A 20,592-nucleotide genomic window follows, 5' to 3' on the forward strand; every position below is an offset into this window, starting at 1 on the left:
GGCAGGCAGGTGAGCGATTAGGAGCCAGTGGATTGTGAGAGGGATGTCCAGCTGCCGGTTTAGGCAGTCAGACAATCCTGAGGGGTCTTGGATTGGAGAGGGTGCAGGCTGGGCTGTGGGGACTCCCCCCCAATGCATGAATTTTGTGCACTGGGCCTCTCGTTGTGATAATAAGCAATTAAGTGATTATGTAAGAGATGTCTGTTATGACATCTAGAAAATGTGGTATTTTTTTAATGTCAGGCCTATAAGTAGAATGACAGCTAAGTTCAAAGCAGGGACACTATTTGGTAAATTCTTTAGCTTAGTTCAGCGGTCAGGAGCTTAGGCTCAGCAATCAGACTGTTTTAACCTTGATTCTCTCATTTACTAGCAGGTCATCTCTCTCAAGTATCTAAGTTCTGTTTTCCTTGTTGTAGAGTGGGACTAAGGTACCTACCTCATTGTGATAGTTACATGAGAAAATACATGATGTGCTTAGTTAACGTTGCTTGGCACAGTAAATACTCTATAAGCATTAGTTATATGGTTATCAATAATAATACATTTTATCAATTTACACTTCAAAATTACACACTGATTATATGATAGATTGTAAGCTATCAGTGACTTTTTTTTTTTTAGAAAATAAATGCTGCTGGGGATTTATTGCTTGGTCTGGGGAGATCCATCCCAGGCTGGCAGGGGCAGGAGGGTAGGGCATGAGTGTCCCAGGGTCTCAGGAGGCAGCTGAGCCAGTCCTTTGGGGGCTTGCTGTGCAGGGTCTAGTCATAGTTGGGACCAGAGAGGGGTGAGTTGGCTGGTCATGTAACACACGGCTGAGCGGATGCCTTCCACAGTCCTCTGCTCCATCCTCTCCAGCATGCGATTGACAGAGGAAGGACCGAGTGGATCCCAGCTACTGGCCTGGAGGAGAAGGCCGACCTCACGTCCCCCACGATTCTGGAGACCGAGCAGAGGCTGGGCCCTGGGCTGTGCACCAGGTCTGTCACGGAGCTGTGTTCTGAGGCCGGGAGGCCAGTGGCCACGCTCATGGTGACCTCAGACCAGACCAGGCGGTCTGCCAGGGAGCTGATGGACCCCTCGCCCCCTCCCAGCAAGCTGGCCATGGAGCGCATGTAGGCGTTCTTCTCGCAGGCTATGTACAGACGGGAGTCCAGAGGCCTTCTCCCCAGGGCCACCGTGGGGGCGCCAGGCAAGCAGGGCACACTGCTTTCTGGGGAGGGAGGGACCGGTGGAGCCTGCAGGTCTCTCGAGCAGTCTACCAAATCCCCCTCGGTCACTGCCTGGGACTCAGCCGATGGCAAAGCTTGAGTGTCAGGGTTCACGGCCTCCAGACCCTCAGATTTCTCAGCAGCTTCAATGGTGTCAAGCTGGCGGACTCCATCTGCAGTACCCACTGCAGGCACATTTTGGGGGAGCTGTGCTTCAGCACTTGGGGTAGTTGGGTCTAAGTCTGCTCCCTGTCTGGGACACCCACTGTTTGTGGTGTCTCTTCCTTAACCAAGGAGTCACTTTGGCAAATCCGAAGACTCCGGGCCCTCCTCAAATCTCACAACGGCCCAGCCCACACTAGGTTCTGGAGACTCAAACATGTTTGCAGGGCATCTGGGGCCGGTGGGCCAGCTGGGCCATGGCCTCCCTGCACTCCTGCCTGTGCCCTGCCTCGGTTTCATCTTCATGCTGGTTCTTGTCCCCAGACACTGCCGTGGCCTTGGAGGTGGCCGGCCTGATGGAGGCCGATCCACATCCTGCTGTTCAGTTGACGCTGCACCGCTAGCCACGGGACCATCTGCAGGGAGGGAGACCTGACTTTGGGATCCCACTGCAGGGCTGTCTGGAGACCTGCTGTCACTGTGCGTGGGGATGCCGGCCTCTCCCGAGGGGGCAGTGGCCACCTAGGCCTTCGTTACTTGTGCTGCTTGAGGGAGTAGTGATGGCCCTCCTGGGCTGAGTTGTCCAGGTGGTGAGGTCACAGGGGGCTGAGGGCATCCGACGATGTCCCAGGCACCAGCAGAACAAGGGTAGCTGCTTTTAGTGGGCTCAGTTCCCTGGACTGTGTACAGCCAAGTCATTTGAAGCAGCGAAGATTGTCATTTCTTCCCCAGAGTCTTGTACACCAATGAGCAGAGAGCTCTAAACCAATCTAGTCAATTGGTCCCTGGGCTCCCCAGTCTTTGGCTGGCTGCTGTTCAGGATGCTCCATCCCAGCTCTGGGCTCCCAGGGCAGCCCCTCTTATCAGCTCTGTAAGAGGGTGTCCAGGTTCTCCCTCTTCCCAGAACTCCCACTTCCTGCCGGGTGGCTTGTAGGCAAGCAGAGTGTGGAGAGGTGGTAGGGGTGGGTGAGCAGGGATGCAATCCAGGTGGAAGACACCAGGGTAGCGAAGCGGAATTTTTGGACTGGGACCCAGATTCTTTGTCCACCGGAGTCGAAGAATGAATCCACGGACAGAGGGTAGTATAGCAAAGGTGGAGATTTATTGAAGAACAAGTACAGACTCCCAGGTGGGGAGAGGGAAAGAGTCCCACAGAATGGACTCCCACGTGGGGAGGAGGAAAGGGTCCCCTATTAGTGACTTTTAATCAATTAAGTTTGTCTTTTACAAATATACTTTGACTTTAAAAATCTCTTTTTTTTTCTAAGCAGGAGGCTTAGGCAATTTTTACTTAGAAGCATTTCTGATAAAAATCATGTTTGAATTGGATTTGTAGGATGATGGAGCTTGAAAAATTTTAAAAACCTTAAGAGAGCTTATATCCCACCTATGAATATACTGGTGAGGAGACTGAGTCTATAGAATTTAACTGACTTACTCTGATTGAAATGTAAGAAGAAGAAAAAGCTGTAAATTTGGTTGTTGGTTTTTAATGGTGCCTTATGGAAAGCGGAGAAATGGGATGGTCATCTGGACAATAGAAGTCTGATACATTAAAAAAAATAAATGCTACAAATATTTAATGAAGGTATTTTCTTTTTAATAGATCATGGTTCTGTTGTCTTGGTGTAATTACTAATGCCCCTTTCACCCACAAAAGTGTCTCAGTTTAGACAATATATTTTATGCGTTTCCAGTGTAATTGTTTTAATACAGGCAGAGGAGTGTGGACTATGAGAAGAATATACCTGCCAAAAAGGACTCCTCATGGTTAATTGGGCTCAAATTCATAACCAGAGTCTCACAGCCATTGTTTATAGAGGCCCTAATACACACTGCATTTCAGTGAAAGACTACAGAATGGGCTGCCAAGCCTCCTGTGCTGTGTTCCTGTCAGCTGAGTTGAGCCTTATAAGAGAGCTCCCAGGATCAAAATTTGACCAATCAGACTGAGACTTTCCCTGTCCAATCATAGTCTCACAGCTATATCCTCATTTGCATCTTTACCAACCATTTTTAGCAGGACAGTGCTTTTTAGACCAATCAAATGTGAGGATTTGGAGCCCTCATTTACATGAGAAGGAACCAATCAGGGACCAGGGGTGCAAACTCCTCTATATAAGCCAACTTCACTTCTGTCTCAGTGGAGCGCGCTTTCAGTTTCCATTGAAGAGTGTATTTCCTGGGCTGTAAAATCAAGACTTCCTCCACAGGCTGCCTCTCCTGAGTCACTTCAGAACCGTGCTGTTTCAGGAATGAGCTGAAAGCCGTGTTTTCCCACAACTGAGCTATATCACAATTGAGATGTTTTCAGTGAATAAAATCTTTCCCCACCACCACACCTCAAATTGAAGCCTCCTATTGGCATTGAATTGATGATGGCGATCTATTGGTGATAGTAGCAACCATCTGGTAATTTGTGAATTGGGTAGATCATAAAACAGACATTTTTTTCTTGTTCAAAAATTGGAAAATGGCTGGAATTATTGGACAACACTTTGCTCATCTTCCGAGTGTAATCCTCTGGAAGAGGAGTTAATGGCTTGGTAGGAATAAAAAGACATATTGCCTTGATGGAACTATATGCAAAATGGTGTGTGTGTGTGTGTGTGTGTGTGTGTGTGTGTGTGTGTGTGTTTACATACACATTTTTCTGGGAAGGGTGTCCATATTTTCTGTCAGATTCTCAAAGTTTCTATAATACCTCAAAAGACTAAGAATCATTACTCCACCTTTTATTTCACTCACAAGTTACTGGCCCTTGATGCCCTGTTATAGTTTTTAAATGTAAAATCTCTAACAGACAGGAGGAAATTAAGTTCAGATAATGCTTTTACAATTAATACACCTCCATAAATTAAACATTCTTTAGTGAAAATTATTAAATTGAGCCATATGAAATGTTGACAAAATCCCTTGAATGTGAAAGTGCCTGATAGGAGAGCCCATTTACAGGGAGGGAAGACGCTAACACTAAGGTTTCTGAAATTCATCTGAGCTGGAGCGATGGAATTCTTATCAACTTCTGACCTGAGAAAATGGCCATTTCATATGTTTTAACTAAATGATATCACAAGGAAATTCAATTCAATGAACTGTATTAAGCACCCACTTTTAAAGGAGCCAGTCGAGGAATATAAATATCCATTAGGCATCCTTCTCCATTTTAGAAGAATTTGGAGACGCTTAAATTGGGAAATGACTAGGTTTTTATCCAATGTGACTTAGTGGTATTCTGACACAGTGCTATAAAAATGTGCTTCTGATGGGGGAGACAGGTATTTAATATAATGCACAACAGAATAAAATGAGCATTAAGCACAGTCTCAAGTAACACTCTGTGGGTACACAGAGGAAAGGCAGGGAAAATCGTGACTGCAGGCATCAGGAAGAGTGTGGTAAGCATGTAGTGATCCCTTGTGGGTGGACATAGCCTTGAGGAATTTTATTTGCCCTAGTTTTTTCTTACTGGTTATTCTCCCTCCAGCTCTTGGTCAAATTATTTTTCTTCCCAGCCTCATACTTGTTTTTTTTTGAAGTAGGACAGGGAAAAGTGGTTTCTTAAGATGAGCACATGCTTTCAGAGTGCAAAGCACTCAGCCCCCTAAAGAGTCTAAATGTGTTTTTAAATCCAAATATAGATCAAAGGGTATCGCTGTGTTTCAAGGGAGCACACTGACCAGTTGAAGAAGGTTTGCTTTCTTCTTGGTTGTTGTTTTTTAAAGTGCTATGATTTTTTAAAAACAATAACCATTAGAAAAACAGAAAGTACAGTTGCTCAGTTTTAAATAGCTGCCTAACTTAGGAACAGAGTCCCTGGAGAGGGCTGGCAGAAATAGCTTCTGCTTCCTATTAGCTGCCTGTATTTTAACTTTGCACAGAGAAAAATGAAATCTATGTAACCAAAGTATGCATAAGTATGTGTAGAATTAAAAGGCCTACGTTGCTAAGTGGATAGACTCCTTCAAAGAATACATAAAAATTCAAATAATATTATATAAATACATACACAGAGGGTTAGAATTATATGTTTTTTAGCCTGGTGATAAAAAGACACAGGCCCCATCAAGAGAAAAAGGAAAGCATATACTTCTACCCACATTTAGTAAGTATTCTTGTTAGAAAATAGTTCTTATTACTATTTAATTTATTAAACATTAAAGGCATTTGAAAACTTGATTCTAAAGCTAATTGTCAGTGGTCGGTAAACTCATTAGTCATCAGAGCCAAATATCAACAGTACAACGATTGAAATTTATTTTGAGAGCCAAATTTTTAAACTTAAACTATATAGGTAGGTACATTGTTATTAACTTAATTAGGGTACTCCTAAGGCTTAGGAAGAGCCACACTCAAGGGGCCAAAGAGCCGCACGTGGCTCGCGAACCACAGATTGCCGACCACAGTAGGCCCTACCAGGGGTGGGCAAACTTTTTGACTCGAGGGCCAGAATGGGTTCTTAAACTGGACCGGAGGGCCAGAACAAAAGCATGGATGGAGTGTTTGTGTGAACTAATATAAATTCAAAGTAAACATCATTACATAAAAGGGTACGGTCTTTTTTTTTAATTTATTTTTTTAGTTTTATTCATTTCAAAGGGGCCGGATCTGGCCTCCGGGCCGTAGTTTGCCCACAGCTGCGACTCTAGGGCAAATGATGGCAGCATGCAGATGCTGGAGGTCGCCTATCCCAGCTTTCCTATTGCACAGTTGAGGAATTTGGGTCCCAAGAGAGACTAGGTGGCTTGCCACAAGCCTTCTCTTCCATTGGTTATTTAACCCCATAGCCTTTCCACCATCACACTTGTTTTCAAAATTCATGGCAACCAATAGTTGTTATTAGACAGTTTTATAAGAATGTATGAAACTTGAAATCATTGATTATTACATTCCAATTTTCCATATATCTTAATTATTCCAAGAAAAGGGAGAGAAATTTTATTTTATTTTTTCAATACAGGTTCTTTGGATGTATCTCTGTACATGGAAATGAAAGAAGAAGATGGAAGTAAATATTAAAATCTTAGTTTTCAAAATAAATATCGGCTTTATTGAGATATGGTTTACATAGCATACAGTTCATTCTAAAGTGTACAGTTTAATGGTTTTCATTATGTGCACCATATTGTGCATATATCATTGCTATCTAATTCTAGAACATTTTCATCTCTCCCCAGCAAAATCTCATTCATACCCATTAGCAGTCATTCCCTTTTGTCTCTCCCCGCTAGTCCCTGACAACCACTAATCTACTCTCTGTCACTATAGATAAAATCACATATAACCTTTTGATTGTGGCTTCTTTTATTTAGAATAATGTTTTCAAGGTTGATCCAGGTTTTAGCATATATCAATACTTTATTCCTTTTAATGGCAGCATAAGTATTATTGGATAGTTATAGCATATTATTTTAGCTAGTCATCAGTCAATAGACATTTGAATTGTTTCCATTTCTTGGCTACTGTGAATAATGCTACTATAAATATTTGTGTGCAATTTTTTTTTGTGGATATATGTTTTCATTTTTCTTGTTGTAGGAATGGAACTGATGGTCATATGGTGCTCTATGCATAACATGCTGAGAAACTATCAGACTACTTTCCAATGTGACTGCACCATTTTATATTCCTATCAGCAATGCATGAGGGTTCCAAGTTCTTCATGTCTTCCCTAGCACTTGTCATTTTTATTATTACCATCCTAGTAGGTGTGAGGTGGTAGATCATTGTTATTTTGATATGCATATCTTTAATGACTAATGATATTGAACCTTTTTTTATATGCTTATTGGACATGTGTATATCTTTTTTGGAGAAATGTCTATTTGAATCCTTTGCCTAGTTTTAATATTGGATTATTTTGTTATTGTTGTTGATTTATAAAAGTTTTTTATGTAATCTGGATACACATCCATTATCATATATATGAGTTGCAAAATATTCTCCCATTTTGTGGGCTGTCTTTTACTTTCTTAATGATGTCCTTTGAAGCACAAAGGTTTTGGATTTTGATGAGATCCAATTTATCTATTTTTTATTTTGTCATGTGCTTTTGTTGTCATCTTTAAGAAATCATTGCCTAATCCAAAGTCATGAAGATTTACTCCTATCTTTTCTTCTAAGAGTTTTACAGTTTTAGTTCTTACACTTCGATCTATGATTTATTTAGAGTGAATTTTTGTACATTATGTAGGATTTCAAATTTATTCTTTTGCCTGTGAATATTCAGTTGCTCCCATATAATTTATTGAAAAGATATTCTTCTTAACTGAATGGTCTAAGACCTATATAAAAAAATCAGTTGACCCTAAATTTAATGGTTTATTTCTGAACTCTCAATTTTTTCCATTAGCCTATATTTCTACTCTGATGGTAATACCACATTGTATTGATTACTATAGCTTTAGAGTAAATTTTGAAATCAGGAATTGTGAGTCCTCCAATTTTTTGTTTTTCAAGAGTGTTTGGTCTGTTCTGGATCCTTCATATTTACATATGATTTTTAAAATATATTTTTTATTGATTTCAGACAGGAAGGGAGAGAGATAGATAGAAACATCAATGATGAGAAAGAATCATCGATGGGCTGCCTCCTGCATGTTCCCTACTGGGGGTGGGGTGGGAGGGGGATCGAGCCCGCAACCCAGGCCCGTACCCTTGGCTGGAATCAAACCTAGGGCCCTTTAGTCAGCAGGCTGACTCTCTATCCACTGAACCAAACCGGCTAGGGCTCCATATGAATTTTAAGATCAGCCTGTCAATTTCTGAAAAAAGAAAAAGACAGTTGGGAATTCTCAATATTTACTGAAGCATAGTTTGTTATAAAAACTAGACACCAAATGCAGCTGGCATGGCTCAGTGGTTGAGCATGGACCTATGAACCAGTAAGTCACAGTCGATTCCCAGTCAAGGCACGTGCCGGGTTGTGGGCTCGATCCCCAGCGGGGGGCATGCAGGAGATAGCCGCTTGATGATTCTCATCATTGATGTTTCTATCTCTCTCTCCATTCCTCTCTGAAATCAATATCTATATCTATATCTATATCTATATCTATATCTATATCTATATCTATATCTATATCTATATCTATATCTATATCTATATCTATATCTATATCTATCTATCTTGATATATCTATCATCTATCTATCTATCTATCTATCTATCTATCTATCTATCTATCTATCTAAAACTAGACACCACAGAGACTACAAAGATGAAGCCCACTCCTTAATCTTAAAAGAAAACAGTCTAGGAATAACACAAATGTGTCAATTATCAACTTATTGCCTCTCAGCTCCAAATTTGATCTTCAAGTGTGCTCTTAGACAATGGGCAGAATTCTTCTAAGTACCTCCTCTGTACAGTGAGGATGATGCCAAATTCTCTCAGTAGAGGCTGTTGGAAGGGTATCACTGCTATTTCCAGCTGGTGGAGTGGGTGTTGGAACCTTTGCTGGAGCTCTGCTTCAGCCGCATGCTCCAAATGTGCGGTCACTGGGTGACCTTGCAGCCTCAGCCTGGCCTGGCAGTGAGCTTCCCCCGGCCACCCCTCCTCCACACAGCAACTGGTGTCCTGAAGGCTTGCTGTCCACATGACTGCCCTCATTCCCTGTGCAGGCCCACACGTAGATTGCAAGAAGCCTGGAGGGTTTTCAAGAGCCATTATTTCCTCTTCTAACTTCCTCCCAGGAGCCCCAGCCCTTATGCACACCCAAACCTCTGGTTGCAGATCAGTTATCCTTACGCTGCGTTCTAGAGGGGAGACCCCTACTCTCCCAGCAACTCCAATCAGCTCGCACTAGAACAAACCAGCAAACCAGTAAGCTATTTTGTTTTCCAGTGAGCTGAGCTATACTCTTTCCTGAGGTCTGAACCCCAGCCTTGGGGAGGGGACCCCCTTATAACTTTGTTCTCCCTTGGCTACTCTCCCTCATCCATAGGGTGCCATGCAGTTTCCTTATGCTTGTTTTACACACTCATTTATCATAATGTAATAATTCTTTATGTTACATGCTCTCTTTTTAACCCACTTTTGACTGGGCCTATAGTAATACAACAGATAACATTTGCAGAATATAGTAAGTATGGAGTGTCTTAAGAGATTTGAACATGAGGTAAGGATTTGGAACTCAGTCTGCTGATGGGGTCTGGAAAGACTTACTAGTAATGATAGAGTGCAATTTTAGATGAATTTTGAAGAATGGATAAGGATTTCCTTTGAATTTGCCATTGGAGAGCTTGCATTTTCAAAATGATGACTACAGATCTCCATTTCAAGGTTAAAGACACTTACAGACTAAATTTGCTATTTGTCCCAAAGAGCTGTTCTTTACTTTTCACTAGCAAGCTCTTCCCCGGTTTTATTACCCGTCTGGGTGGAGTTGCTAAAGGTGCTAGAGATGAGCAGAAGAGATGCCTGGGCCTGAGTGGGTTCCTCACCCAAAATGGGAGGTTATTAAATGGCATCATCTCATTAGAATTACTTAACCAGATGTTTAAAAGAAAGGCTCTGATGGAACATTTAGTATTGTTACAAAGGAACACCCACAGTCATCTGTACCAATTAATTTCCTCTCTAAATACTATCTTTTTACTATTGAGTAGATATGCTATGTTTTGAAAGGATTTTTCTCTTTGAAGTAGTCATTACAGTGTTTTATTTCCTATGAATTCTAAGTACATATTCATTTTTATTTCCTTTTTTCTTTTGCTTGCTAAAAGCTTTTAATTTTCTTTCATCTCCTCATAAATATCTAATAAAAATTATAATTAGCAGAGCTCTTCCAAGCATGGTCTGTGGGCTAGCAGAACCAGCATCATTTGGGAGTTTATTAGAAAAGCAAATTCCTGGGCTTTGCCTCAGACATACTGAATCAGGATCTATGGGGCTGGCGTGGTGGTGGTTGGGTGGAGCTCCGATATATGTTTTAGTTAGCTCTCAAGGTGATTCTTACTCATACTGAAGTTTGCAGAGCAAATATTAACATTATACTTATTGTATTTCAATGGAGACACATTATAAAATTTAAAAAGGATCTGAAATCTTTTTTTTTTCTTAAATATATTTTATTGATTTTTTACAGAGAGGAAGGGAGAGAGATAGAGAGTTAGAAACATCGATGAGAGAGAAACATCGATCAGCTGCCTCCTGCACATCTCCTACTGAGGATGTGCCTGCAACCCAGGTACATGCCCTTGACCGGAATCGAACCTGGGACCTTTCAGTCCGCAGGCCGAGGCTCTATCCACTGAGCCAAACCGGTTTCGGCAAGGATCTGAAATCTTAAAAGCCATTTGACCAATTCATATCAAGGGTGTGTATCTCTCACATAAGTCCCGGAAGTGCAGAGTCCCAAATGAGAAGAATTCACACAAAGACACATCATAATTAAAATGGCAAAGGTTAAAGACAAAGAGAAAACAGTTAGCTACCTACAAGTGTGCCCTTGTAAGACTGTTAACTGATTTCTCAACAGAAACAGGGAGCACCAAATTATATAAAGCAACTACTAACAGCATTAAAGGGAGACACAGAACTAAATACAATCATAATTGGGGACCTTAATTGACAGCTCTAGGCAGATCATCCAAACAGAAAATCAACAAAGAAATATCAGCCTCGCCCTAGTTGGTTTGACTCAGTGGATAAGAGCGTTGGCCTGCAGACTGAAGGATCCCAGGTTTGATTCCAGTCTAGGGCACATGCCCAGGTTGTGAGCTCGATCCCCAGTGTGGGTTTGCAGGAGGCAGCCAATCGATGATTTTCTCTCATCATTGATGTTTCTCCCTCTCCCTTCCTCTCTGAAACCAATAAGAAAATATTTAAAAAAAGAAATATCAGCCTCATATGATATATTAGACCAGTGGTTCTCAACCTTTCTAATGCCATGACCCTTTAATACAGTTCCTCATGTTGTGGTGACTCCCAACCATAAAATTATTTTCGTTGCTACTTCATAACTGTAATTTTGCTACTGTTATGAATCATAATGTAAATATCTGATATGGAGGATGTATTTTCATTGTTATAAATTGAACATAATTAAAGCATAGTGATTAATCACAAAAACAATATGTAATTATATATGTGTTTTCCGATGGTTTTAGGTGACCCCTGTGAAAGGGTCATTCAACCCCCAAAGGGTTCACGACCCACAGGTTGAGAATCGCTGTATTAGACCAAGTGGATAGAATTCACATTTACAGAGCTTTTCTTCCCAGAGCATCAGATTATGTATTTTTCCCCAGGGCACATGGAACATTCTCAAAGATAGACAATATGTTGGGTCACAAAACTAGCCTCAACAAATTCAAGAGGATTGAAATTATACCAAGCATAATCTCTGACCACATGGTTTGGAATTAGAAATAAACTGCAAAAAGGAAGTAAAGAAACCCACAAATGTGTGTAGATTAGTTAATATACTACTAACAATGATTGGGTCAAAGAATAACTAAAAGGTGAGATCAGAAGAGATATAGAGATAAACGAAAATGACAATGCAATATACCACAACTTCTGGGATATAGCAAAAGTGGTAGGAAGAGGGAAGTTTATATCATTATAGCCCTAATTCAAGAAACAAGAGAAACAACCAACTAATACATATTAAAGAATTAGAAAAAGAAGAGCAAAAACAACCTGAAGTCAGCAGAAGAGATAATAAAAATTAGAGCAGAATTGAATGAAATAGAGAACAAAAAGACTATACAAAAATTAATACATCAAAGAGCTGATTCTTTGAAAAGATTAATAAAGACTCACCATGGCTAGACTCACTAAGGAAAAAAGAGAAAAGACCCATATAAACAAAATCAGAAATGAAAGAGAAGTTACAAAGACATCAAAGATATACAAAAGATCATACTAGAATACTATGAAAGACTATATGCTGCCAAATTCAATAATCTAGAAGAAATGGATAAGTTCTTAGAAATACATAATCTTTCCAGACTGAATCATAAAGAAATGGAAAATCTAAATAGATTGATAACTAGTGAGGAAATTATAGCAACCATCAAAAACCTCCCCAAAAATAAAATTTCAGGACCAGATGGCTTCAATAATGACTTTATATCTGACAAAACAGAATTCAAGATAACAAAGGTTATAAGGGGCATTTTATAATGATAAAAGGAACACTTTGAATATCAAAAAGACATTCAAAGAAGATTTGATATCTATCCTTCTCAAACTTTTCCAAAAAATTGAAATAGAGGCAATACTACCTAACATTTTTATGAGGCCAACTTAACCCTGACACCAAAACTTGGTAAGGATAACACTAAAAAAGAAAACTATAGACCAATATTTCTGATTAGTATGGATGCAAAAAATCTTACAAAATACTAAAAAATTGAATACAACAATACATTAAAAATAATATATCATGATCAAGTGGGGTTTATCCCAAGTGCACAAGGATGATTCAACATATACAAATTGATCAATGTAACACATTACATCAACAAAACAAAGTCTAAAAACCATATGATCTTATCAATAGATGCAGAGAAAGCATTTGATAAGATACAATATCCATTTATGATCAAAACACTTAATAAAATGGGTATAGAAAGGAAGTACCTCAATATAATAAAGGCAATATATGAGAAACCCTCAGCTAATATCATACTCAATGGTGAAATTGAGTATGAAAATGTTGTAATGTACCCTGCGAATCACACAAGGACGCCTCAAGAAGTCTAATTAAGGAGTCACATTTATTGCAAATCCGGGACTACGAGGGGGAATTTCGCTCTCCCAAATCTCGCAGTACTCTCCCCAGCCCCAACACCAGATTTATATAGGCAAAGATCACAAAGGTATTGATTACATCCCAGGGTTTGGAATGAGGACCCTGGTTTGCACAATGCAGTTACAGAAGCGAAATTGAGCCGATTAGCTATCTACAAAGATTAATTATAGTTTTGGGTCTTGGGACCACTCAGTTGACAGAAACACATTATCTAGAGCCCTCGGGTCTTGGGACCACTGAATCAACCAGAACGCATTATCTGTAGCCACAGAGGCAATTTAGGATAATTGTGCTGTCCTGGTTCCCAGGTACAGAGGAATGCGCTTTCTAAAACCAGTAAGACCACAACCAATGGGGTATTCACATTACAATCAATAAGGTATTTAATCGAATGGGATGATTTATATAATTCAGAAAATCAAAGTAACTTTCCTATTGTTAAACAAAGCAAATAAGTACAGAAGCCAAAGAGCAGGGCTAAAGTTAAACTTTAGTTTCTACCTGAGATGATTGCTACCATACTTCAAAATCTTTTCCTCTAAAATCAGGAACAAGACAAGGATCCCACTCTTACCATTCTTATTCAACATAGTTCTGGATGTCCCAGACAGAGCAATCAGGCAAGAGAAAGGAATAAAAAGCATCCAAATTGGGAAGAAAGAAGTAAAAGTATCACTTTTTTTGCAGATGACATGATTCTGTATGTAGAAAACCCTAAAGACTCCACCAAAACAACCTATTAGAAACAATAAACAAATACAGTAAAGTTGTAGAATACAAAATCAATGTACAAAAATCCATTGCTTTCCTATGTACTAATGAAGAAACTTCAGAAAAAGAAATGAAAAAATTAATTCCTGTTGCAACTGCAATCAAAAATTAAAATACCTAGGAATAAACTTAACACAGGATGTGAAGGACTCATATACTGAAAACTACAAAGCATTATTAAAAGAGATTGAAAAAGACAAAATGAAATGGAAAGATATTTCATTTTCATGGATTAGGAGAATCAACATAGTTAAAAATGGCCATATTGCCCCAAGAAATACATAGATTTAGTGCAATCCCCATCAAAATCCCAATGTCATCTTTTAAAGAAAGAGAACAAAATATCGCCAGATTTGCATGGAACCACAAAAGACCCTGAATATCCAAAGCAATCCTGAGGAAAAAGAATTAACTCATTAAACTGTAGATACTCAAAGCAATCTACAGATTCAACACAATTCCTATGTAAATACCAATGGTGTTTTTTACAGAATTAGAACAAAAAATCCAAAAATTTATATGGAAACAAGAAAGTCCCTGAATTTTGACAAAGCCCAGGAGGACAAAATTCTAAAAAGGGATTGGTAGTGTCAAACAACACAGAGAAGTTTAACAAAACCAAACCAAACCCATGTTGAAGAAATGTTGAATGCTTTTGTTGTAAGAAGCAGAAAATTTAATTTAAACCAGCTTAAAAAAATCTCTTTGTTCACACACTATTTTCATGAATGGCTTTTCAGGGCTCAGTATCTTTCTCTGAGATGCTCCAGGCTTTCCCCTCTCCTTGTGATAGGTTTACCCTCAGACTGATTTTTCTCATGGCTGCTCACAGCCACTGGGTCACACTTCTTGGTAAAGAGAGCATTTAGCTTCCCTAACCACTGATTGAAAGTCCAGACCTTTGCCTCCATCAGATACTTCTAGACCAGAACTGTCAGGAGAGGGAATGCCTTGGACTGTAGAAAGAAAGATGGGATAATTGATTTTTTTAAAAACCACTCCCAAATCCCATGACTAAATGGTGGGAGAGGAGTGGTGTTGAGGAAGAAACTGGTCTTGCAAGGTGTGTCAGGACATAAAAACTGTGAACAATGCACTGCCCTGGGGGGGTGGGGGGGGGATGGTTGTTATGCTGGTGCCAGGATGTGGCCTGACACCTGGGGGCTTTCCTGCAAGGCCACGAAGGGGGCAGGGGGCATATCTGCAAGACAAAGACCCCAGCGGGATATATATAGACAGGCTCTCTGTATGTTTCTTCACTCTGATTTGGAAATTATTCCCGGAGTCCACTAGTGTTAATAAACAGGGTCCCTCCCTTTCTCTAGGAAGCGTGCTTGGTATTTCTTTGGTCTTCTGTAACAGTGTACCATTTGAGGAAACTACAACTCCAGGCTTCCATTGTCTTCATGCCTGGCAGGCCACCCCAACAAAAAGGAATATACCTCTTTCTTGCTCCTTCCAGTGAAAGTTCCAGGGAGGGCTCTCATGATTCCCCCAGTTCCTCTGCCTTTCCCAAGCCAACCTCAGAGATAAGGGGGAGGAGCTCTCTGATTGCAAGGCCAGGGTTGTGTGTTTGCAGTTGTGGGGGGATGGAAAGGGCCAGCACCACCCAAAGCACATGGAATGCATTCTCCAGAGCTACCATAGTTCATTCCAATTGGCTTGCCTGGTAAATGGTAGTGGTACCACTGTTCTCAAATATTCTCCATTTTCTGCTCCAGAGCATACTTTTATGTTCATTTTTTTGGTATAAAATATTTTTATAATCTGTAGGCTTGGATTTTTTTTTTTTTTTTAACCTGGTCTTCCTTTTGTTTTTATGTGAAGGTTCAGTGACTTCTTTCTTGGTAATCTGCAAATTCCTCCAGAGCAGACTAACAATATTAAGTTTTTGTGAAGATGGGTAGCAGTTGGAACTTACATGCATTGCTGGTGGGAATACAAAAACAGAGTGGCACCCTAACCAGTTTGGCTCAGTGGATAGAGCGTCGGCCTGTGGACTGAAGGGTCCCAGGTTCGATTCCAGTCAAGGGCATGTACCTTGGTTGCGGGAACATCCCCAGTAGGGGGTGTGCAGGAGGCGGCTGATCGATGTTTCTTTCTCATCGATGTTTCTAATTCTCTATGCCTCTCCCTTCCCCTCTGTAAAAAAATCAATAAAATATATTAAAACAAGAACAACACCAACAGTGTGGCTGCTTTGAAGACACTTTGGCAATTCCGCAGGCCACAAAAATGTTTTAAAATTGGGTTGTGAAGGTCATTGTGCAATTGTACATTTACTAAAAATCATTTTATACTGATAATGGCTGAATTTTATATTATGTAAATTATAGCTCAATTAAGCTGTTTTAAAAAGCTTAAAAAATCACAAATTCACATTTATGTTTCTTATCCTATCTAATAATCGAGAAACATGGTAATTAGCCATACCTCTGCTACCCTTCCCATTGGCTAATCAGGGCGATATGCAAATTAACTGCCAACCAAGATGGCGACCGGCAGCCAGGCAGCTTGAAGTGAACAGGAGGCTTGCTTGCTTCAGTGACGGAGGAAGCCAACGTTCCCCGCCTGCCTTGCTGGCCTCTGAGCTTGCAGTTTAAGAAACATTGTTACAAATATAGAAGCTAAACAAAACCCCAGAAACCTGCTTTCAGCCAGCCGGGCTTCAGCCAGCAAGACTGCAACATTGTTTCAATTATAGAACCCAAACAAACCAGATACCTGCTTTCAGCAGCCGAGGCCTCAGAGCTGGAGCCGAGCCTCAGAGCTAAAGCTGGCCCAGAATAAAAAAGAAAAGAAAAAAAAGACAGGTTGGGAGTTTCAGTCACCTGCCAGCTTGAAAACGGTCCTCAGCCCCTCACCCAGACTGGCCAGGCACCCCAGTGGGGACCCCCGCCCTGAAGGGGGTGTGACCAGCTGCAAACAGCCATCATCCTCTCATCCAGGCTGGCCAGGCACCCCAGTGGGGACCCCCACCCTGAAGGGGTGTGACCAGCTGATCCGGGACACCCTTCAGGGCAAACCAGCCGGCCCCCACCTGTGCACCAGGCCTCTATCCTATATAGTAAAAGGGTAATATGCCTCCCAGCACCGGAATCAGCGGAGCAGCGAGGCCTCCCAGCACTGGGATCAGCGGAGCCGCGAGGTCTCCCAGGACCGGGATCAGCATGACAGGGGGCAGTGACCAAACCCTCTGATCGCCCTGAGGCTCTGTGTGTGACAGGGGGCGGGGCCACAACCTCCCTATCCGCCCTGCTCTGTGTGTGACAGAGTGAAGTGCCTCAACCCCCCCTCTCCCCCCCACGGGCCCTGCTCTGTGTGTGATGGAGTAGAGCCATAACCTCCCCATCGGCCCTGCCCTGAGTGTGACAGTGGCGGTGCCCCAACCCCCTGATCGGCCCTGCTCTGTGTGTGACAGGGGGCAGTGCCCCAACTCCCCTATCGGCCCTACTCTGTGAGTGATGGGGGGAGCTCCTCAACCCCCTGATCAGCCCTGCTCTGTGCGTAAGAGCGGGGAGCTCCCCAACCCCTTGATGGGCCCTGCTCTGTGCGTGACAGGGGGGAGCTCCCCAACCCCCTGATTGACCCTGTTCTTTGCGTGACAGGGTACGGAGCCCCAACCCCCCAATCGGCCCTACCCTGAGCGTGACTGAGGGTGGCATCGCAACCTCCTGATCCGCCCTGTTCTGTGCATGACAGGGGGCAGCGCCCCAACTCCCCAATCGGCCCTGCTCTGAGCCCAACCAGGGGCTGCACCTAGGGATTGGGCCTGCCCTCTGCCACCCGGGAGCAGGCCTAAGCCAGCAGGTCATTATCTCCCAAGGGGTCTCAGACTGCGATAGGGCACAGGCCGGGCTGAGGGACCCACCCTCCCACCTAAGTGCACAAATTTTTGTGCACCGGGCCTCTAGTCCTACCTAATAATAGCCAAACATGGTAATTGACCATACCTTCACTACACCTCCCATTGGCTAATCAGCGAGATATGCAAATTAACTGCCAACAAAGATGATGGCTAATTTGCATACTGCAGGCAGGGTGGGACAGTGTGAGCCGCCAGCATGAGCCGCTATCCAGGCCCCCGTGGGCAACGCCACGCCGGCCCCACAAGCTCCAGGAGCCTCCTGCCCACTACCTGGGACCCGATGGCGGGCCCCTGAAGCCCCAGAAGCTGCCAGATATGGCAGTAACTCTATCAGTAAGCACTCTGAGAGTCAGTGGCATAAATGCACCAAATTAAAAGACAGATTATGAGGATGAATCAAAAACAAAACCCACTTTAAATATAGACACATATAGATTAAAAGTAAATGAATTAAGCTGCAGCCTGTTTTGCTCAGTGGATAGAGCATTAGCCCATGGACTGAAGGGTCCCAGGTGTGATTCCAGTCAAGGGCATGTACCTCAGTTGCTGGCTTGATCCCCAGTCCCTATCAGAGCATGTGCAGGAGGCAACCAATCAATGTGTCTCTCCCTTTCTCTTCACTCTCTCTAAAATTCAGTGGAAAAATATCCTTGGGTGAAGATTAACAAAAACAAAGTAAATGGATTAAGTAACATTCAAGAGATTATAAGAAAAATATATTCCAAATTTTGTTAGTTTTATAATGGTTATGTTTAAATTATTAACACTTAAGAAATTGGGTGAAGGGTACATATAATATGCTGTAGTATTTTATAGTTCTTTTTACATGTATGAGATTATTTCAAATTAAAATATTAAAAAATTAAAAATTAATAAAATATTAATTGAAATGGGTATGCATTACATGAAACATCTCCTAATTGCTTCTAGCATAATTTATTAAATTGTGCTAAAATCTACAAGGGTTCAATTAAAAAATATCTTAATTCTAAATGCTATAATAGAAAACATGTAATAGTGCATTTATAAGCACTTATCTGAAAATAAAAATTTAAAGAAGTGAATTTAAAAAAGAGATTAGTCAAAGAAAATATATGCACAACCCATGGACACAGACAACAGTATGGTGATGGCCAGAGAAGTGGGGGGCAAGAGCTGGGTAGAGGGGGCAAAAGGGGGGAAATAGGAACATCCTATATAATAATAACAAAATGCTAATATGCACATTGACTGAACGGCAGAATGGCTGGTTGCTATGATGTGCACTGGCCACCAGGGGGCAGACGCTCAATGCAGGAGCTGCCCCCTGGTGGTCAGTGCACTTCCATATGGGGAGTGCCACTCAGCCAGAAGCTGGCTCATGGCTGGCCAGCGCAGAGGTGGTGGCAGGAGCCTCTCCCACCTCCGTGACAGCACTAAGAATGTCCATCTAACGGTTTAGGTTTGATCCCTTGGGGGCCTAAGCCTTTAGTCGAACATCCCCTGAGGGCTCCTTCGCTGCCAGAAGGATGTCTAACTGCAAGCTTAGGCCTGATCCCCCGGGAAGTGGGCCTAAGTCAACAGGTGGACATCCGCCAAGGGGTCCTGGACTACAAATGGGCGCAGGCTGGGCTGAGGAACCCCCCCCCCCACACACACACACACCCCAAGTGCACAATTTTTTGTGCACCGGGCCTCTAGTTCTTAAATAAAAGTAATAAATAAATATTCAGGGGATTTAACCTTTCAGTTTTCAGCTTCTTTCACCTTCTGGCTTTAATTTTTGTTTTTTAAATCCTCACCTAAGGGTATTTTTCCATTCATTTTTAGAAAGAGTAGAAGAAAGGGAAAGACAGAGAGAAATATTGATGTGAGATGAGAGAAACACATTGATTGGTTGCCTCCTACACACGGTAGGGCCCGGGCTGGGAGGAGCCTGCAACAGAGGTATGTGCCCCTGACCAGAATCGAACCCAGAACCCTTTGGTACACAGGCTGACGCTCTATCCACTGAGCCAAACTGGCTAGGGCTGGCTTCCATCTTTAGTGAGGAAAAGAAACATTGAATAAGTGTACTTTTCTAAAGAAAAATATATTTACCAGTCTGCACTTTCAGAAACTATCTACTGAATAAAAATGTTTTCTAGTTATGTTATAATCCAATGACTGCTTATGTGGAAATTAAATATCACAAAAACATTGATATAGATAATGGCATGTTTGCCAAAGCAGAAAAAATTTTGGTGATATAAAAGCATACTGGTAATTAAGTTAAGACAATTAAACAGACACAGGAATTTATTTTCAAGGATAACTTTGGGGGTCTTTACCTAATCATATTTTATGTACTCCTGAGAGAGGCAATGAGTGAAGATTTATCACACAACCACAAAAAGATAACCAAAAACGAACATAAATCTACTCCCCTCCCCCCGGCAATCACCACCTTGTCTAGTGTCCATGAGTTTTCTCTCCCTTTTTTTTTCTTAATCCCTTTCCTGCTACCTCACCACCCCCCCCCCCCCCCCCCCGCATCCCCTGGCCCCCCAACCCCCGCAACACACACACCAGAGCTGTCTGCCTGCTCTCTATGGGTCTGATTCTAAGAGATGTATGGTGAGACATATTGTGAATTGCTATTTCTTCCTTTGGCTGTATGAATACTATAAACTTGACACAAAAACTCGAGGGAATAAAATTGGCATATGTGTAGGTGTTTAAAACTACTCTACCGTAATACTATTTTTAATCTTGGAACAACAATATTAGATAAATGAGGCCAGATCCAGTTCATATTTCTAGGACACCTGAGTATAATTTCTAAATTATACTCATGT

At 41.8% G+C, this 20,592-nt stretch overlaps 1 pseudogene; it reads right to left on the minus strand.

The window, feature by feature from the left end:
- Nucleotides 1–768: 768 nt before the first annotated feature.
- Nucleotides 769–1,992, minus strand: LOC118665074 (annotated as a pseudogene).
- Between the last annotated feature and the right edge of the window lie 18,600 nt (nt 1,993–20,592).

Source organism: Myotis myotis, unplaced genomic scaffold (genome assembly GCF_014108235.1).
Source record: "Myotis myotis isolate mMyoMyo1 unplaced genomic scaffold, mMyoMyo1.p scaffold_m19_p_1, whole genome shotgun sequence".
Lineage (NCBI taxonomy): Eukaryota > Metazoa > Chordata > Mammalia > Chiroptera > Vespertilionidae > Myotis > Myotis myotis.